The following is a 19,386-nucleotide window of genomic DNA, read 5'->3' as shown; positions in this document are numbered from 1 at the left end:
GCTGCCGAAGTTTGCCGCTGCCCGAGGGCGACTTCCACGCGTGAGCGGCGGGGCCGGCCCGGCGCGTTCTGGCCGCGCCGCGCTCTGCGGGCGCCGGAGCCGCGCCGCGTCCGCGGGGGCCGGGCCGGGGGGAAGGGGCGTTGCCATCTGCTGTTAATTCCGCGGTCATTGGATTAGTAACCAGCGGTGATGAGATCAGCGGGATCGGCTTTCGCGAGGGGGCACGGCGCTCCCCAGCTGTGCCGGCTCTCGCATGAGGCGGCGGCGGGCAGCGCAGGGGGAGGCAGCGCGCACAAAGCCCGGTAGCCGCCGCAGGCCGCCGCCCCCGGGCAGGGCTCCCGGGCGGCCCGGCCGCCCCGAGCCCGCGGCGCCCGCCTCGCTCCGAGCCGCTCCCCCGGCCGCCCCGGCTCCTCTCGCCTCCCCGGGGCAGCCGCAGGCAGCGGGGAGCAGCCTCTGCTGGGCGGGCGCGCTCCGGGCGGGGGGCACGGGCTCCGAGCCCGGCCAGCTCGGCCACGGCGGCTCCCGAGTTTGTTTACTCGTGCTTCGCGTCTCGTCCCCGGTATCTCCTCTCTGCCGGCATAGCGGATCGGTGGCGGTGCCGTGCTGGGGGTTTATGGTAAGTTTGCGATGGGCGAATCCCTCAGTTAGTGGGAATTCGGTGTTTTGCTGCACAGTATGTAAAGACGCGTTTGTAGCGGGAGGTGTCTTGTTTGGTTTTTTAGTAGTGCTGGATTTTAAGCTGTTGTTTGAAGAAATATACTTGCGAACCGTTTTCTGCTTTATAATGAAGTGGTTTACAGTATAAATTAGTTTCTTGAGCTATGTAAGAGAATTATTTCTAGATGTTGAATGACTGGAGATCTACGTTTCTCGTAAACTGAATGTGTCTGACTTGCGCTGCCGGACGCAAACCCTTTCGCCTCATGATTGCCACAAGCTAATGTTTTACAGTGGTTACTTGGTGCTTTTTCGGGCAGTAAAAGCCAGACGTCAGTTCAGGTGTTTAGACCAAACTGAAATACTAAACTATCTTCTCCGTAAGAGTATGAGTGAAGCCGAACCTTCGTCAAGACAAACCTGAATTTGTATGCGAGACTTGAGTTTCAACAAAGAAAGGTATTGACTGAATTTGCCCTCCCATTGCTGCTCGGAGCCAGGCGGTGGGTTTGCTGCCGCTGTTGGGAAGCTGTTCCTGCCGAGGGACCAAGGGCAGGGGTGCTGAACGCTGCCCTCGCCGCCCCATTCGTTCCTGCTGGGGCTCCGGCGTTGATGTGGCAGCGTCCGTGCTAGCAGCGAGTCATTTGTATTTCTTTGTGCCTAGGACTTGGAGTGTACACTGCTACAGGGTGGAAAGTGTCCTGTATAGAGAGATGGCCTGCTACCACTTCAGCTGCTGGTTTGATGCTGGCTGCAGCCCTTCGGTGCTTTAGTCATACCTGATATTTTCACAGTGCTCTGTTTGCCTTCCGGTGACAGAAGCAATCCCTGATAAGCTATCTCCACGCTGCAAAAGAGCTTATCAGGAGAAAAAAAGCAGTCCCAGAGAGTTGATGCTTGTGGCTGAAACTGGCCTGACTTGTGCAGTGTATCTCGAAGGATGCTACATTTTTAATGTTGTTTCTGTAACTAAAGCAGCCTGTCAGGGACATGAATATCAAATCGCTGTTAGATTATTTGGTGCTGCTGACAGAGAAACGCCAGATACTGTACGTTCTCCTAACAACAAGCGGAAGTTTTATAACTGGCCTTAGTCATGTAAGTCTGGTTTCCTTGGTAGCTAATGTGCCTCGGTTCTTGCTGCTGACTCCGGATGTCCTTGGATGACCGTCCTGTGCTTCGGTGACCCTGCCAGGGCTGAAGGGAGACTCGGTACTTCCCTGCATCACCAGGATGAGAAAACTTCCCAGCTCTGTGCTTTCCTGAGGCCCTCATGTGGGTGTTGCTCTGGAAGTACACACTGGTGCTGCTGGGCTCCAAGAGCCCTGTTTACCCTCCCATCCCATCCCATCGGCCTGTTTGTCTTTGCAAATGTCACTGCAGCCAGCTCTGAAGCACCGGGCTTCCTGCTCAACAGACTCTGGGGCTCAGGACTGAGAAAGCAGTGCCACCTTATTGCAAGAGCTTGTCAGAGTTGTCAGACTTCTGAGGTTGTTTTTGTTGTTGTTTTTGAGGGTGGTGTTTGGGTTTGTTTGTTTTTGGAGGGGTTGTTAATAGTTGGGGTTTTTGTTTTGGTTTGGGTATTTGGGGTTTGTTTTAAGAGAAGCATAACCCCCCATGAGAAGTACTACTTGGATATCTTGTTTCTTGAAAGAACAGATTTTTCTGATTCTTGGTTTGACCAAATTACAGCAATCTTTATGACTCGTGTTTGTGCACCATGTGAATTTCTGAATGATGGGACACCTCTCCTATGACTCCACAAGCAACAAGTCATTAACTTGTCAAGCTTCATTGTTGCTGTGCAAACTTTTTAAATGGATTTTCCATGTACCAAGGTAATTCAAGGCAGCTATTTTTGTCTCATTTTCCTTCACAATCACTGTTTTCCCCTCTTCTGTTTAATAGGACATTGACCTCTTTTTATGGAGAAGGAAAGTAATTTTCACAGTGGCACTCAATGACATGTTGCAGGACTCCATGTAATGGTTACTTTGTGCTGGCTTCTTTTAATTGAGACAGCTGGAGAATTTTCCTATGAGGAGCTGATTTGCTTACCCATTTGAGACATAGTGACAACAAGTGAGGAAGAAGGCATTACATGATTTTCTGAGATATTATTGTTAACAATCCTTGGCTAAAGTGATTAGCAAGATCATGCTAGATACTTAAGTGTTCCATCCTGGTAATTCTTCATGTTCAAGAAGAGGGAGGCAGAAAGAGGGATGCCTTATTCAAATTCTGTTAGCCATGCTGTGTTTTAGCTGTCTGCTCTCTTCAGTCTGACTGCTCACTACTGCTGCACTGACATCCTCTGCTCAGTTCTTTCTGTGCTGGGGCAACTTCACTTCAATGTAAACTTAAGGCTCTTGCAGTGGTAAATCCCAGGTTGAATAACAATAATGTAGAATGGCCTTGATATTCACATCTATTTCCTGCTTCAGTTAGTGATGCACTGTTCTTAATGCAATATCCATGTAAAGGAAATCTAGATGTATTTTCTTCTCATCAAGTTTCTCAGGACGGAGGATGAATGTAAATGTTGCTGGACTTCGTAAATCCTCTCTGAAGACTGAGGCAAGTCTGACAGTAGAGAGGAGTGGAGGCTGGTACTGCTGGGTGCCCGCCTTCCTGCCACTATCCGGGAAGTGAAGCTGGGCTCATGGCTGCAGGGATGAGGGGCTCCATGCTGGCAGAGCGATGGATGGATGGATGGATGCAGTCCATCTGAGCTGTGTCAGTGCTCTGTGCACCTTGAGGCTAGTGAAGGTGCAGGTCACACGTGTTATCCTGGGAATTTTAATTATTTATTAAGCCAGAATAGATCCATTTTCTGTGATGAAGGCATTGGTTAAACCTGCCCACTGAACAGTTAACCAGCTTTTGAAATCAAAACTCTCTGTAAAGTTCCTATGTCATGGATAAATATTTGCCTATAGTTCTGGAAGTTGGTGTTGTTGGACTGACTGAAAATCAACAAGTGCTGTGGTTTGAAACTTGCCAGACCAGACAGCTACCTCAGCCACTGTATTTTTAATGGCTTGTGTACATGTTGGTGAATCAGTGTCACTCTCTGCAGCACACACAGCCTTTGGGGGTGACTTTAGGCTGTCTTTGCAACATGCTCTGCTAGCTGACACAGGTTGTGCTGTAGGATAAGATGTTAATGCATCACGTCCTTCCTGGAAGAGCAGTTCATGTCTTCTGACTTCTTTAACGTCAGTCAACCCAGGCTCAGGTTGTTTGTGGGGCTTGGTTGTTTGCTTTTTGCCTTGAAAAGGTGTGTGTGCATCACTACCACTGCTGCTGGGCTGTGTACTGCCCATTTACTGGAGAGTGCTGCTCCAGAAGGGTGAAGGCAGCTTCACAGGTAACTAACTTTCCCAGAGAACAGCAGATGTGTTGTTTTGTTACGGTGTCCAAGCTGCTTTTGCTTGAAGCAGTGTAGTGTACTTGACCTGCGCTCCCTCAAGAGTTAAAGTATCTGAAATGGTGGATGCTGTCTGAATCTTGCTTTCAGGTGACCTTTGCAGGATGTCAGGAAATGCCTTTTCCTCAGCTGCTTGTACAGCTATACAGCCCACAGCCATTTAGATTGGATGGTGATAAAGTTAAAAGTTTAGTTTTGGTTTGGTTTTTGTGTTTGGAAAGCTGGCAGTATACTCAGCAGCATTCACAGCCCATCAGGGAAAAATCCTTGCCCTGAAGAGATTTTGCAGTGCTCCAGTGGCCTTGGTGGCAGCATGGAAAAATGCATAAAGGAGAGCTAGAAAATGTGGGTTATGTTTTTGGTAGCAGTTGTGGTTAAGAGGGATCAGTTCTCACAGGGTGCCATGACTTCGGGCTAAGAACTGGCAGTAATTGATTAAAACTTGATGGCTCTATTTTGGCTGCCTGTGCTCTATTAAAGACTGGCCCATCAAGAATGCTGGGCAGAGCTCACTACTTTCCTTCCTTTGACTCCTTCTCCACCAGAAATGGAGTAGTGTCAGGTACTAGCCTGTTGAAATGCACCTAAGTGTATTTTTAGGGGAAAATCTTTTTTAAGTGGATGTCACCTTTGCCTCAGAGGCCAACGTGATGCAGCATTTTATTTCTGTAACAATTGAAATGCAGAAATTTTACATAATTTGCTGTGGTTTGACCATAGCAAAGAAGCATGTGAGGAGAATTTATATGTATTTCCATCCTGAGTAAGAGGTGAGGTGCCTGGACTTAAACATGGGTGCTCTGTGACCTAAATCTGTTCATGCTGAAGCTATTTGAACTTAGACTAATGCTGAGCAGTATTCTGTATAATTTTTTGCTTCCCTGTGCTTATTTTCTGTATCTTTGGATTTAACATTGTGGGGTAATCCTGCTCATGAGCAGTGTCAGATGACAAGTTTTATTGTGTTGCATTGCAGAGTATGGTGACTTAGCAACTTTATCTTTGAGGATTTGTCAGAGGCTGAAGGGACAAGTAAGCTTTGGTGTGCAGCAATGTAGGAAATCCATCTCGGAGCTGATTGCAAGCTACTTCTTTCAGAGCTGTTCAGCAGACTCTTTAGATGAGTTTGCCTTCTTGATTTAAACATGCATTTTCAGAAGCTTGTTCTTGTACTGCCTTTCTCATCCCAACTTATTGCTGAAGTGTGCTGTGCACTTGTCTGCTGTTGTGCCCTTCTGCAGTAGCAACTCCTAAGGAAAATTTTGCCAAGAGATTTTGGGAAAGAGAAAAGATTGGTTGTATTTACAGTGTCTCATCAGAAGAATAAGGATTTGCTTCCTGCATAAATGGATCCCTGGGACCTAACCATGGCCCAGACTGCAGGAGCTCCTGTCCTGAATCCTCCCCTTGCTGGGGTTGGGAGCTGCTGAGGGAATTCCTTGTGGAGGGGCTGGAATTTCTGCTTTGTCCTGAGGCAGCAGAGGCACTCCTGACAGAGGGCTTTGCTCTTCTATTCCTTCAGCAGTTTTTCTGCTTGGCACCTGAATATGGCCCAGCTCTTTGTGAGAGGGGGAAGTGAGGCCAGTACCAGAGACCATTCAGGTTCCATCTACACCTCACAGCAGCAGCCTCATGTAGCTTTTGTTAAAAAGAGTTTCTTGAATGTTCACAAATCAACATATTTAGAGTTGCTTTTTTTAAGGAGTATTAATCATTTAATCATGCAAAAGCACTTGTATAGCTTTAGGGATGGAAAAAGGTGTGATTTTTCAAATCTGATGAAAGGTTTACATACTTAATTATAATTTAATTTTAACTGCTTCTCCTCTATCTCTTCTTCAAATGAATGCAGAAACAAATTACCTCTAGCAGAAGGGTGCCTTTTTTCATTAGCTATGGGAGGTCATAATTTTAAAAAAGCCACATTGCAGAAAGTATTTACATCAGTGCTATATTTCATACTAAGAGTGTGCTATCCACAGAAATCCCTACATGGTGGTTGTAGGCATTGTTATGAGCTGTGTGTTGGTTCTTTGTTTTTCTATAAGAATATTCTAAACAATAGGTTTGATCTGGAAGAATGAAAATGGCTTGGAAGAAAGTTGGCTGTTGTCTTTGAACATTGAACTAATTCTCAAAAATGTTGAGCTTATTTCCTAATTAAACTATTTCATGATAGAAGCCACATAAAATGAAGCAATGAATTTACAGTGTTCTCAACAAGGACTACATTACTTCACATGTGAGAAAATGCATGAGAGTCAAATCTATATGTATAGCCAAAGAAATAGTTCGTTTAAGTGGTAAAGGGAATTTTGAGCTTTAACCACTTTCTAAGTTACTAGTGAAATTATAAATAATTTCTTGTTTTGAGAATGACTTTAAGGTAGCTTGGACACACTCAGTAATCTGGTGGCTAGTACTGGTAACTGGTACTCTTGAAACTTTATTTTCCCAGTGTTTTAGACTCCATTTCCAGAATAAGCTCCGCTGTCATTTGCTTTTGACAACAGAATGCTTGCAGTGTTGTGAAGTAAATGGTTGCTTTAAAATAAAGTTTACATGTTAATTTGTTTGCACTTGTATTCCTTGCTGAATGATGTTACTGCATATAATTCTGTAGTGTGTCCTGTATTTTACTCCATTTATGTGAATTGTTGGCTCAAGTTATAAATAATCCCAAAAGCCGTGTAGCTGACCTGGGGATTTAAGAGTTAAAATTGAAACCTGGTCCTTATGGTGCTGCTTTTGTGGTGTTTTCTGGCTGAGACACTTTCTTGAGTTAAAAAAAAAGGCCATTAAAATGAAAATCTACTGCTTCATTTGTTCAATTCTCTTGAAAGTTAATCCTAATTTAACATGTATAAAGGTGTACTTGTAGATACTTCAAATTTGTGTAACATCTGTGCGTGGGGAATTGAGTATCTGTTCCTCATGACTTATGACTAGTTTGCTTGGATTTAAATTGAGGATCTGTAAGTGTGATCGGAGCACATGCTGAACTCTTTCAGAGACTTTAGGGTATTTTGAGGCTCCAGCTAGCTCACCTGGGCAGTTCCATCTTTGTTCTTGGCCTAGGAAAGGAACAGCAATAGTGCACCTCTCGACATGTACTAAACCTGAGAATAATAAATTAAATTATGACCTTTGGTATTTTCATCCCATGCTTGAGCAAAGTCCCTCTCTATGGAGCACATTTTGGGACTCTGACCCTGCAACGAGGTTCAGGTTCATTGTCATCTTGCTTTCAAAAACTATGCAGCATAAAGAAATCAAAACACTGTTTTCCTTGTTATTGAAAACTATTGTCAAGGGTGTCAGAGATGACAGAGATTTGAACTGAAGATAGTGGCACATCAAAGTTTATAAAAGACAGAAACGTTGCTATCCCAACCTCATTTTACTGTGTTGCTGCCATATTAGTGTTACATCTGGTTTGTTCCAGCACCTAACTATCCCTGCACTTCAGCACCATCAGCCTCTGATGCTGTTAACATCTGGGTAACACTTGCTGTGATATTCTCACTTCTAAGTGTACTGGTCATTCACTAAATATTTATAGAGTCCTTCAGTTTTGATGTTGCAAGATAAAAAGGGTGTGTTTTCTATCATCTTTTGTATTCAAAGGCAAATAATACATTGAAGTTGGTGATTATTTAAAATATTACCACATCAAGAAGTTCCTTTGTACTTGGGTCAGTGCTGACGTAACTGTTTCTAGTAGTCTAGAAAACCTTGCAGAGTTCACTGCTGGCTTGTTTAGACTAAGATGCAGTGTTGTATGTGCAATGATCATGTACCAAAGATGTGAGAATGTGCTCAGGAAGGATTTGTTACGACATGTGCGGTATCTTATCCTTTGAGTTTAAATAGAACAAGATGTATTAAACAAGCATGAGCATGAGATCTGGCATATGTCCTCGTTGTTTTTAAATTTTTTTACATTCTTATTAGTGTTATTTGAAACCAAGTGTGTGGGTGGAGAGAAGGAAGAGAGGCTCACCTGTGAGATCTCTTGGTAGCAAAGTACTGAAGTGTGGACAGGGAAAGAGAGGAACCTTCAACAGCAGTTTCTGAAGGTGATGGAGAATAAGGTGATTAATTTGTCAAAGGGACTAAGGCTAAGTATTTGTCAGTATTTAAAAAATGAAACAGGGAGTGAAAACAGACCTCCCAGGCAGGGTGCACAAAGGAAACCATCAGGAATTGCTGCAAGGTCCTCCTCCTGTGGTGCTCAAACTCCTTTGAGGAGTCAGCAGTGAAGTGGTATCAGAACTTCCCTCAGTAAGCTGCAGTGGGATGGGAGGAGGTGCCTGAGGCTGCTGCCTTGAGTTTGTGTCTAGGGATACAGTGGGCATTCAGTTTATAATAATTGGGTTTTTTTTTTTTTCAGAGAGTCACCTTCAGCATTGATAATTTGCTTGCATTTCCTGCTCTTTAGACCCAGCAACAAGAATCAATAGTTTGTTTTCACTTGAATACACCTCTGTCTAGCAATGGTGAATAATAGTGCAAGGGAAGAAAAAATCCATATGTTTTAGTTCATGACAGTTTGACTGCTGGAAAAAGACACCAAAGGGAAATTCAGAGTGAAATGTCTCGACACTCTGGGGATGTGAGAGTGACTGATGAGCTTACTTTGACTGCTTTACTCCATCCTCATCCTGCTAATAGAGGACAGGGCAGCAGGAAGTCTTCGGGAATGCAGAAACCGACCCCCTCCTTTATTTTTAGATTTTGTTTTCCCTGTGGTAAAATCTTTGGAGCGTGGGTGAGCAGTGCCCAGGTTGAGACAGAAATGTGACTCAGTAGTGCCTGCTGCATGGTGTACAGTCATTCAGGAAAAGAGAAGGAACTGTTTCTCTCACCCTGTAACTGGGGATGTAATTCCAGTGTGTGGAATTCTGACATCATGTTTTCTTCTGCACATGGATGAAGATAGAGAATTGATGCAGAACTGTTTTTCTTTTAACTATTGGAAGAAGTAGAAAAACCATTGGCTAAACCTAGCATCTAAATTTAGACATCTGAATTAGCAATGCAGGAAGCAGTAGTGTAGCAAACAGCTCAGTTCCTCCGGAGCACTGCTGGCTGGCAGGATAGAAAATCTGGGCACTTAACAGATGCAGGCATCTCTTTACACCTCCTGGGAAAAATGTGTGTGGGATGCTTCCTCTGGATAATCCTTAAGCCAAGGCTAAACTGGCAGTTTAACTTTTGTCAGAATTCCCAGTGAACGGGTTTTCACAAGGGATTTTTTTACTTGTAGGTTTTTTTTTTTTTTGTCTGAATATTTGCTTACAGTGGGGTTTGCTTCCACAGCTGTTCTGCATTTGGTTTCCGTAGTGGTAAGGAATGTGGTGTGCTGCAATCAAAGCTGAGCCTAATAGTCTATTGTAGAAATAAGATTGTAAGGAAAAATCCAAGCAGTTACTTTATCACAGCAAAGATGTGTGGGTTGATGGTCTTGGTAGAATTCAGTTCAGTCTCATGGTACAAGAAGAAATTTCATTATGTGTAATAATTAGCTTTTGAAATAAAGAGGATTATCTTTCATTTTAATCACCCTGCCTTAATAGCAGGGAAGAAAAACCATTTTATACGAGTGCCAACTTTGTTCTCTGTGTTTTCTAAAATGACATTTTAATTGAATTTTATATTTATGGGACTGATACTTAAAACTTGTCATTCTTGTGGATTCTTACCTGTTTCCCCCTGTATATTAACCAGCTGTCTTTTTAAAGACTGTAAGCTTCTGTCCTGCTTGTCTTGCCAAAAAAATTTCCACAAACAGTTCTTCGTGAGGAGAATTATTACTTACATTGGTCATTTTTAACATGCAACTCCTTAATATTCAGCCACATTTCTCGTGTTAACACAAAGCATTGTATATGCATCATATCCAGTATGTGAATAGCTTGTAAATAAAATACAAAAGTAGGTTTAAATTCATTAGTACTTAGCAAAACTAATGGATTGTAATCAGTGTAATGGCTGATGATAGATTGTACTTTGCCAGCAGGGGAACTGGCTCCCAGAAGAAGTAACACCGGCTCAGGAATGACTAGAGACTGGCTGGTGAACGTGTTCTTCTCCAGATGCTTTTTTAATTCCTTCAATTAACTTGATTAAGCAGCTTAGCTTGAGTAAGCAGAAATTGTGACTTGGAAGTTCTCCCATGTAGTATTTTCCCATTGCCTTAGGACTTAATTCCTTTAATACTGAGTCTGTGTACAGCAGGCAGCCCTGGTGGCTCCTGTCTTGCACAGACTCGAGATGGTGTGTGCTTAGTATGAGGGGCACACACGGGGGGCTGTTTCCCCTCTCTGCAGTTGGTTCTTGGCAGAAGTCATAAATCACAATGATTTCTGCACACTGCAATTGAATGGAGCCTGACTACCTTATTTTTTTACTGGTGTTGGAAGTTCCCTCCTGCTTAGATCACTTTGAATTCTCCATCAGGAGAGAGGGGAACACTCTTCTCTGTGCCCTGTGGTTCCCAAGCAAGGGAATTTCATTTCCTAACTGTATGACCAGTGTCCCTCCCAGGTAACCCAGTGCATTCTCTTTTCTACCCAATCTCTTTTCTGTGATTTATCTTCACAGCATGTGTCAATAGGGAGTCAGAAGGTAGCACAGACTTCTTGTCCATCTGTCTGCTTTCCTTGAAGACATCCCCTCCCTTTCCAGCAAGGATGGTGGTTATGTTACAGTATCCTATATTTTTCAGAGCACAGAAAAGTGGTCTCAGCTGGAACCAATTTCTATCCTACAGATCCTTGCAGTACTGGGGAACCCACCCATCAGTAACTACTGCAGCACAAACAGTATTGACTGCTGAGTATTGTGGCAGCCTGGAGCTCTGCAAGGCTCAACTCTTGTGTTACAGCTACTGGCTCAACAAATTGTTTTCCAAATTGTAAGTCATTCATTCTGGTCCTGGCTTGCAGTTTTTTGTATAAGTTATTTCTGCAGTATCGGAAGTTGCACTGTCTTACATAGATTGTCATAAAATCCATGCAGTAATTTCAGAAATTTAGATCTGTGTTTACTGGTGATTTTTTTTTCCCTTAGGAGACTTTCAGAGAGGAGCTTGACACTATATAGACTTTTTCAGCTTCCCTTGATTATGCTGTGTTAATAAGATGATAATGTATTCTGATAATTGCTCATGAGTCTGCTACCTAATGAAAGGTGAGGGTTGAGTGTGCTTCCATATGCTTCTCTTTCTAGCAGTGCCAGGTGGGGAGGTAAATATTGTAAAAGGATGCTAAAAAATGGGTAAAATTTTAAGCCAGATGTGGCTTCCCAGTATTAAGGAAACTGACAACGGGATGTACAGGAAAAGGAGGGGAAGGGTTGAAAAGGAAAGGGAAACTAGAAAGACTGGGATTGTAACAAGAAGCTATTAACCATAGATGTGATGAAGGTGATGTGTGGGGCAATTGAAAATACTTTTGTTTTCCATTCCTTCCTTCACTGTGGAGGAAGACCTCTGTTCACGAGAGAGATTCTCCAGGTGGTTAGAAGTGTTAATAGACTTCTGGGTTTTAATGCTCCATTAAACTTTCATACTATGTAAATTATTTTCTTCAAACTTGCCTCTATTTTTGATCTCCTGACTGTGAATTGTGACAGAGTTCATGCTAAATATGAAAATGCACAAGTCCTGGATCCTATGATTCTTGTAGTAATTTCGGTGTCCACGCAGCACTTCAGGGAACAGTTTATCTGTTCAAAGAATGGTTGGAATTTAAACCCCCTCAGATTTCCAGTATCAGATATTTTTTTCCTTAACCTCTTGGCCAAAAGGCTTGCTCTCCTCCTCTGGAACTATTTGTAGTGTTTGTGCAGTATCCCACATGGTTTTACATTCAACAGTGGTGTGGTTTATACATGTCTTGCAAGTCTTTTGCAGCAGTAAATGATTGTTTGAGAAATGCAAGTTTGCATTTAGGCTCAAGTGAACATCTTGGTTAGTTCAAATGGTTCTGGAAGGATCTTTGTATAAATTTACTTCCTTTTATGCTACTTGTGCTGCTCTTGAGGATGTAGTAAACAAAAACAAGTTTAGCTCTGATGAAGCTGAAAAAAGAATAATTTTCCCAGTATTCATTCAGGAATGCAGGCTATACTGACTGTGTTATAATTTTTACAACTCAGTGGGAAGATTAATTATTTTCCTGGAGGTAGTCCTTTACTTTTAAAGGTATTTCTAAGTATTACTTTTATTTTTTATCATGCTGGAAATCAAGATGATCTGTATACCCCAATACAATCTAGGGTTTTGTTTTTCCAGAATGAAAAACTCGGAGCACTTTTTTACAGTATATTCCACCTGTTGCTGAAGCTTAACTTGTAATTACTGATGTGCTTTCTCTTTGTCTAAAGTACTGCTGATCCAAATTTAGATTGAACACATTTTTCTCCAGGGCAGAACAGGTCCTTGCCTGAGTTATTGGAGAATCAGAGTCTGGCAGATTTAGATCACGTCTGGAAGATTGTCTGCAATCATATCAAATATGGGGGGGTTGTACGAAGATTAATTGGAATATGCTGTATTTTTATTTTTAATATAGCTTTTGCAAGGCTTCCAGAACACAATGTGACTTATTTTATTTCATTTAAAGATTAAGTACTAGTATATTTTTATTCCCATCAAAACTTGCATCCTGATGCAGTTTTCTTCCAAGTAACTTTCAATCTTTTTTTTCCTCCCTTTTCATCCAATGCATTAAAGAAGGAAATATAGTTAGTAATTAATTATTACAAATAAAATGCTACTTAAAAGAAAATTCCCTGCAGAAGACTGCTTAATAGGGGGAACTAGAGTGTAAAGTTATTTTGAGAAATACAGACCTTGTGTTTGAGCTTATAGATCACAGTTTGTGTTGAGTTGCCCTGTAGGCAGGCACAAAGCTGATTTATTTTTATCCATACCTTTATTAGGAAGTCTAGTGTGGGCTTTTTAAAGTACTTTCCTGTGGTCAGAAATACCTGGGATTGTTGGCACTTGCAGCATGAATTTCTTTGAGGATGTACTTTGTTAGGTCAGTAATAGAGAGATATCAATGCTTCTCCAAGTAGCAACTTCTTCCACCATGGCTTTTCCTAGTTGGAGGCTCCCTCTGACTTTAACACTGCCGAAAGTCAGGTATAGTTTTTCTCCACAGAACAGTATTGATTTGAAAAAGCAGGCTTTCTGTTTACTCTGGCTCTAGGACAATGAAGGAGCCAGAAAGAAAATCACATTCCACACAGCCAGCAGGGCTTCAGTGAGGGCAAACTATACCTGGCAAATTTAGTGGCCTTCTATGGTGAGATGATGGCATTGGTGGATCTGGGAAAAGCAATTGATGTAATCTACCTGGATTTGTGTGAAGCATCTAACACTGTCCCACTGGACATCTTTGTTTCTAAACTGGAGAGACATGGATTTAATGAAAGACTCACTTGGTGGATAAGGAGTTGGCTAGAGCAGGTTGCCCAGAGATTTTATGGATGCCCCATCCCAGGAAGTGTTCAAGGCCAGGTTGGATGGGGCTTTGAACAGCCTGGTCTAAGGACAGGTGTCCCTGACCATGGCAAGGAGGTTGGAACTAAATCTTAAAATCATAGAATATCCTCAGTTGGAGGGCACCCAACAGGATCATTAAGCCAAACTTCTGGCCCTGCCGCTCTTCCAGGACACTCCAAGAGTCGCACCATGTGTCTGAGAGCATTGATCAAACACTTCTTGAACAGGTTTGGTGTAGTGACTTTCCCTGGGGAGCCTGTTCGGTGCCCAGCCACCCTCTGGGTGAAAAACGTTTCCCTGATAGCCCATCTAAACCTCCCCTTACTCAGCTTTGTGCTATTAACCTGAGTCCTGATGATCTTTAAAGTGCCTTCCAAACGATTCTGTGAATCGCCACCATGAGACCCATTCTGGGTTCTCACCAAGGTGTCCTTTGTGTCTTCAGGAGTCAGATTTTTGACGTGGGGGCATAACTGTCTGTGAATCTTTAACTCCTTAAAGTCCTGTGCCTTTCTCCATCCTGTCCTGTGTTGCCAAGTGCCCTATTTCCTAAATTTCCTAAATTAATAAAAAACAGACACAAAAATACTACTTGGTAAAATGGAAAAGCTTTTATAAGCATGAGGAAAATAATTTTTATTGCTTAGAGCTTAGGCAGTTTGTTTCTATGATATTACTTTCTCCATTATCTCCACTTGTCTGTGCAATTGTTCTCTACTGACAGATGGGCTTTAGGAGTGGCTGGTGTTTGTAACAGATGAAATTCATTGCTGTTGCTTAAATAATGTGGGGTTTTGCAAAAACATTTATTTGTTTAACAGGAAGTTTTGTCTTTTTGTCAGCGCTCCAAAGAAACTTGATTCGTTGCCTCACCTGGGAAATACAGAATCTGTGCAATCTGATTTTGTCATGATGTTTCTTTAACATATGTGAAGTGTGTTTACTTAATTTCTGTTGTTTAGAAGAAGGAACTGTGGGGTTGATGAAGCATTGCTTCCTGGTTTTGTGTCTTGTGGCTGACTTGCCATGAAATCTTCAGGACACTTTGCCTGCAGTTACAGCTTTGATGTGAGCTCCTTCTCACCAGGGTTTCTTGGCAAGATCTGGCAAGCCCAGCCTGGTGTCCCATGTGCTCACTTTCGGGATGTCTGTCCTGTCCTGCAGGAACAGTTATTCCTGAGCCTGCTGCTGCCCTGGCAGAGTTGGCTGAGGGTGGCTATTGACTGAAGTAGCTGAGGGGGAAGGATTGGGAGGGATGCAGATGGTGTGATTGTGTAAGTCTATTTTCCTATTAAACAAAAGAATACACTTTTGTTCAGCATCAAACTTGTTCTTGTGCATTCATGTCCTGCATGTTTGTGCAAGAACAATGGCTGGGTTCCCTCCAGCCTTGCCCTTCCCCTCTCACTCTGCAGCCCTGACTGGGGGGAATGGGCCTGACCCCGTGTGCATTTGTGTCCACCCGTGGTTTGTCCAAGACAGCCTTTTGGGGCATCTCTTCTCCATCAATCTGTTCAGTTCCCAGGGGGAAGGATATCTTCAGCTCTTGTCTGCTGTGTCTGGCCAGTGGCACGGTCTCTGTGTCACGGGACTCCTGCAGCTCTGCTGGAAGTATTAATTAACCCAGGTCATTAATATCAGGAACTGGGAACTGCCTCTGATGGGCTGCTTCAGCTGAGCACATCTCACAGGTGTTGTTTGTAGCTGCTTCAGTCCAAATGAGAATTACGCAAAGTAAAACTTGGATGCAAAAGATGATCACAAAAGTATCCCGGTCATTCAAAGAAGCATTGCAAATTTTAAGCTGGTGGTGAGTGTCTTTTTATAAAAGATACTGTGGCAAGGCCTTAGAATCATCCACTGCAAAATGTACAGACAGGCGCTGTGAGAGTGGAGCCATGTGGAGTCTGGCAAATCTGCAGTAGCCTTGTGATGTTGTAGACACCCACAGAGCTGCTACTAGTGAGTGTTCCTCTTTAGCCCCATCATTACCATGGACCTGGTAAAAGCCACTTGCAGACCGAGGCTCCCTTATGGTTTACAAAGCCTCACCAAGCTTGGAAAACACTGTCGCAATCACTGACTGAAGCTTGAGCTGGGGGGCCAAATTTTCCCCCCAGTGTGATCTTGCAGTTTCTGCAGTTGCAGTAAAGTTCTGGTGAACCATTCTATCAAGCCAGAGGAGCTCTCATCTGTCTGATTGTCACTTCCTACCATCTGCAGGCCTTCCCTCAGTCTGCTCAGGGATCATCTCTGGCACGTTCCCTGGGATTTGCAACTGGCTAGACTGAGGAATGATGCTTTCCAGGAGTATTTCTCTCATTTATGGCTTTTTAACTTATTTCATTTTAAAGGCCAACTGGCTTCACTGCACATTACAGAAGAAGGAACTGCAGTAAAAGAAAGGCAGTGGGAATGTATTCAGACACATTTTGAGGCTGTCACTTAATGGATGTTCTGATTTTGAAACTGAAGCTGTAGGGCTATTGATCCTCTACAAAGCTATAGAGCTAAAATGTAAAATGAATTGTCTAAAAAGAAAAGGGTTAGGCTGGTGAAAAGTAGCAATGACTGATGAGAAATTGCAATGTCAAAATGTAATTATTCCTTGGGTTTTAAATCTCATGTGTGTGACACCTATTGGTATTACTTACTTGGTGAAGCATGGTGAGTAGAAATATAAAATGGCAAATGATCCTGTAAAATGCAAAGTGGAGCTGAAAGCATAATTTTCAATTTAGTGTTAAGCCTTTTTTGTGTGTTAATTTACTCTTTTGATACAACCCTGACACTTGAATATTAAAAATGGTCACATCAGCTGTTTGGGAAAAACAGGAAGGTATTTACTGTGCCTGAAGGATGGAAGATGAATGGTTTTGAGGAGAGAGGAAGATGTAAGCAGAAGCTCATGCCTGTGCTGAATTCAGACGTGACGTTTAGGTGTGCCCCTTAGGGCAGCTTGAAGTGACTGTGGAAATTTGCTCCATGGTTTGGACTGCTGCCTAAATGAATGGTTCTGCCTTTGAGATTTTAATTTTTTTCTCTCTCTTTCCTTTTGCCAGAGTAAGTATTTACACAACTGTCTGGTATTCTGGATCAGAGGGCTTATTCACCTGAAAATAACCTGGCAAAATAAAATGCTAGATTTTACTCACTTTAGTTTTCTGAGGCAGACCCATTTAAAGGCCGTTTGAATGCAGGTGGCTGAAGACAAAAGGGAAGAATGACTAGGGAGGGGTGGTGGAAAGGATGTAGCAGCTTGAACATCTGTACCCTTATGGCAATTGTGGGATTGCATGGGTATTCCTGTTATATACCCTGGAAAGAAAAGGGCTGTTTCCTTTCAGGAACTTAAGAACTGAAATATCACTAGTCTTAAAAGTACTTGTGTAGTAAAAAAGTAATTTTTGTTGCATTGTGTTACTATATTTGTTTTTCAAATTGCATTGCTGTAGTCTGAGAAGTGATTACACAGAAAAACTGTTTACAGACTTGAAGTATTTTCAGTTCATGTTTCTTCAGAATAGAAATGTCTTCATCTAAAACCAACTTTCAGCATGAAAGGGGAGAATTACAGAAACACATGCAGAGAGAGGAAGGCATAAAACCAACCCGAAACCTCAAGTCAGCTCCATTCCAAAATACAGTAGATGGAAGTATTTAAAAATATACATTCCACTGTATTCATTGCTAGTCGGGATTCTTTCTGCATTCTTCATCATATGACTAAACTGCTTCTAAGTCAGATGGTACAGATGGTATGGTATTTCAGATTAGTCTAATTCCAAGCAGCTAAATGCACAGTCTTTTTTAATGGCAAGCTAATCCTGAATTTTGAAACAATTACATTTTTGTGGCATTATAAAACAAGTTACTCTTTACGGAAGAATGTCCTTGGGATTTTCAGGATTTGCATTCCTTTCAGGAATCGAAGAAGTCATGACTTAGTGCTGCATTGTTCATCCCACATATTAAATGTCACTTGCTAAGTGTGCATGCAGCATCAAATTTTGTCTGTAGCACAGGATAGCTTGGAATAGCCAAGCATTTTTGTCTGGTTGCATTGTTATTGCATATTCCCAGTTTGACCAAGGAAGCCAACACTGTTGATTTATTGTCCATTTTGAACAATGTTGGATAGCAGGATCTATAGTTGAATCCAGGCTACCCAGTCTCTTTAAGTGCCAAAAATGTGCATTGTCACCCTCAAAACAGTGTTGTCATGGTTATGTAGCTGTTTGCACACTGGGAACAAAGTTGATAGACACTGGGCCTTGTGCCTTCACAATGTCTGGCTGGGGGTGAAAGTCCTTGTCCTTGAACATACATAAACCTTTTCATTGATTTGTCCAGCATAGCATATAATGTGTTTTTCTTCTTCCTAGTCCTCCTGCAGGGACTTTGGGACTGCAGTTACGTTCAGAGTGTTCAGACACTGTGTCTGTTCTGTTCAGGCATCTGGGGATGGAGCAGTTTTGGTGTCCACAGAGGAACGGCCTTGGTTCAGAGCTTCCTGCTGCCTCTCTTGGCATTCAGGAGTCCTTGTTGGCTGCTGACAAAGCCCAGGTTGTCAGGGGAGGTGGCACTGAGGTCTGGTTGCAGAAAGAAAAAAAAGAATGAGAGCCAATAGCAGAAAAAGTGAGAGCTGCTCTGTAGACATAGGCAATGCTGTTGGATAGAGGCATTTCCTTCCCTTCTATTTCTGATAGCCACTTTCACTGGTCAGTGTCATTGGGTGGGACTCACCTGCTTTTCACTCTTGGGGTAAGTGTTATTTTAGGAGGAACCTGAATCTTAGTGTGTTCCTAATGTAGCTTTGAATTGTGTTTATGTGCTGTCATTTCTTATGCATGCTTGTCAAGCTTCCTGCATGTCTAGGTTGTGATCCAGAAGGAAATACAGCTATGAATGCTGAAAGCTGACTTTGCTGAAAATATGTTTATTTTATCTGTGTGTTTTACTGATGCCAACATACCAAACTTAAGAAATGCACCCTATTTAATTACAGCAAAGTGATGTCCCAGCAAGCCTTTATGTAGTAAGTGTAATTTGTGATTTTATTGTGAATGATTTCCCTAAATATTTTAGCTGTCTGAATGAAGATACTGCTAAGTGACATTGGCATGCTTTTCCTGTTTGGAGTTGTACTGTACAGTACATTTACTCTAATCATTGTAGCCCGACAAAGCTCAGCATGAATGGGAAACTGTGAGACAGAAATTATTTAGGCTGCAAAAACCATCAGTCTTCTCACACAAAGATAAGTAGTGAAATTTAGTGTTAGTCACTAAACTAGTGTAATGGAGAGGTCATATATTCAGACAATTCTAAATAGTTTATTGTTTTTTAATTCCTGTAGTAGTTTGAAATTACGGGAAGAGCAAAGATTTGGGACAACCTTCAAAGCAAAGCTATACAGTGAAAATTTATGTTCTTGCTATTTCTGAATATTTAAGTATCTGGTGAGAAGATTTAGGCAAGGAAATCTAAGTTTCTGTACAATGTGTAAGATTGCAAAAAGAGCAAATGAATGATACTATGCTTTGACAAGTTTGTATTAACTCAGGAGATGGCAAAAAGTGTTTACAATCAAATATTTCTGTAAGTGGGTTGAACTCCAACAAGTCTGACAGGAATAATCTTTTGTCCCTAACCCACAGCTTTTGGTAATGCTGTGTAGTGTATTCATCCCGTGCTGCAGACAGGAAGCAGGTCTGGGTACCTTTGCCAGATGAATTGTTTGTCACCCTCATTCCCTCCATGGGAGTGTGCCCGGCTTTCC

At 42.4% G+C, this 19,386-nt stretch overlaps 1 protein-coding gene across 5 annotated transcripts in view; it reads left to right on the top strand.

Moving 5' to 3' along the window:
- The window catches only part of SPSB4 (splA/ryanodine receptor domain and SOCS box containing 4), a 158,429-nt gene that overhangs the window by 77,978 nt on the left and 61,065 nt on the right, over positions 1 to 19,386 (top strand). The window contains exon 1 of one of the 5 annotated variants that reach the window (XM_030280530.4): positions 8 to 616. The exons of 3 other annotated variants lie outside the window; for them this stretch is intronic. The gene's annotated coding sequence lies outside the window, so the exon portion shown is untranslated. Of the gene's footprint in view, positions 1 to 7; positions 617 to 10,877; positions 11,007 to 19,386 lie in introns of those variants that run through there. One more of the 5 variants, XM_030280533.4, reaches the window with a different exon arrangement.

Source organism: Taeniopygia guttata, chromosome 9 (genome assembly GCF_048771995.1).
Source record: "Taeniopygia guttata chromosome 9, bTaeGut7.mat, whole genome shotgun sequence".
NCBI lineage: Eukaryota > Metazoa > Chordata > Aves > Passeriformes > Estrildidae > Taeniopygia > Taeniopygia guttata.
The sequence above is the reverse complement of the archived record's forward strand: the minus strand, read 5'-3'. Positions and strand labels throughout refer to the sequence as shown.